The sequence below is a fragment of the Bison bison genome, unplaced genomic scaffold (genome assembly GCF_000754665.1).
Source record: "Bison bison bison isolate TAMUID 2011002044 unplaced genomic scaffold, Bison_UMD1.0 scf7180017864495, whole genome shotgun sequence".
NCBI classification, from domain to species: Eukaryota; Metazoa; Chordata; class Mammalia; order Artiodactyla; family Bovidae; genus Bison; species Bison bison.
The window spans coordinates 13,381,296-13,383,043 of NW_011495054.1; positions in this window are offsets into that span (position 1 = coordinate 13,381,296).

Here is a 1,748-nt window from a genome sequence, read left to right on the forward strand (position 1 = left end):
ATTCTGGGTATTAGCATGCAAATGAACGGGCCCGGCTTCCAACTCCTTTCGGGATTCCCACCGCCGCGCGCCCTAGTTGCGCGGAGCCACGCGCGCCCGGGGGCTTCCGGGCGTGGCACCGCGGGAGGACTCGAGTTCGAATTCGAGACCTCTGCTTGCTGGTTGTGTGTCCTGGTGCCAGTCACTCGGTCTCTCTGAACCTTAGTTAAGCACACTCAGTTTCCTAATAGGTACACCCAGGACAGCAGCACCTGTCTCGAAGTCTGCACAGCACGTAATTCTGGGCCGGGTCTTTCTACTTACACACCTTCGCCTTTCTAGGCAGAGTAGGTGTAAAACACTTGCTGAAGAAAATAAGTGATGAGGCTTAGAGGCTTGAAGGAAGTTCTCTGGACCCGGAGCCAGGCCATCTGTATTCTAAGCCCAAACTAGCTGTGCCACCTCAGGCTGCTGCCTTAACCTCTCTGAGCCACATCGCAGATCTTTTGGTGGATTCTGGGAACCGGCAATTTTTGTGTTGGAGAGCAGCGACAAAGAAAGAAGGAAGGGATCTGATTATTGAGTGCTTACGGTGTAACACACAGCCTCTCTCCAAGATAAGAGATGTTCCCATTCTACCGCTGAAGAAAATGAAAGACTTGCCCTAGACCACACAGGTAATGGTGGACCCAGGAATCTACCTGGGTGTGCCCCTTCGGAGTCAGTGGGTCCTGAACCCTCCTCAGTGTCTCCACATGAACTAGGAACTGATTCTCAGTCTGCTGTGTTTAGAAAACAGGGTGCTGAGACATCATCCTGGAGGGGTCACTTTGAGAACATGGGCTCTCAGAGTGCTCTCAGAACTCTGCCCCACAGTGCTCTGAGGAAAACAAGATGCATCAGCCCCATTTTGCGGATAGGAAGCCTGAGGCTCAGGGAACTTGAGTGAGTGGCCCATGATCCCACTATGAGGAAGTGGCCAGAGACTCATCTAGATCCCAGCCCTGACTGCTACTGGGAGCTTTTTTCTGCATATCCTCTGGGCAGAATAATTGTGTAGTTGGCCTGTGATGGTCTCCCATTTTCATCTATGGCTGAACTTTTCATCTTGCCTATCTCTTAGGTTCTTTCTTTTTCGATATAATTGAGATGAAATTCACATAAAATTATCCATTTTAAAGTGTCTAATTCAGCAGGACTTATTACATTCATAGTGTTGTACAAACAAGACTTCTTACCAAGTTCCAAGACACTTCTGTTACCCTAAAAGAAAATTATGTCTCCACTCCCCACTTCCTCCAGCCCCTGGCAACCCCCAGTCTCCATTATGTTCCTATGGATTTCCTTGTTCTAGATATTTAATATAAATGGAATCACACAAAATTTGATCTTTTGAGTCTGGCTTTTTAAACTTAGCATAATGTTTTCGAGGTTCATCCACGCTGTAGCACTATCATTCCTTTTTATGGCTGAATTCCACCATCTGGATATACTACCTTTTACTTATCTGTTCATCGGGTTGGTGGTCTTTTGGCTACAGTGATTAGTACCACTGCTGCTGCTGCTGCTAAGTCGCTTCAGTCATGTCCGACCCTGTGCGACCCCATAGACGGCAGCCCACCAGGCTCCCCCGTCCCTGGGATTCTCCAGGCAAGAACACTGGAGTGGGTTGCCATTTCCTTCTCCAGTGCGTGAAAGTGAAAAGTGAAAGTGAAGTCACTCAGTCGTATCCAACTCTTAGCGACCCTATGGACTGCAGCCCACCAGGC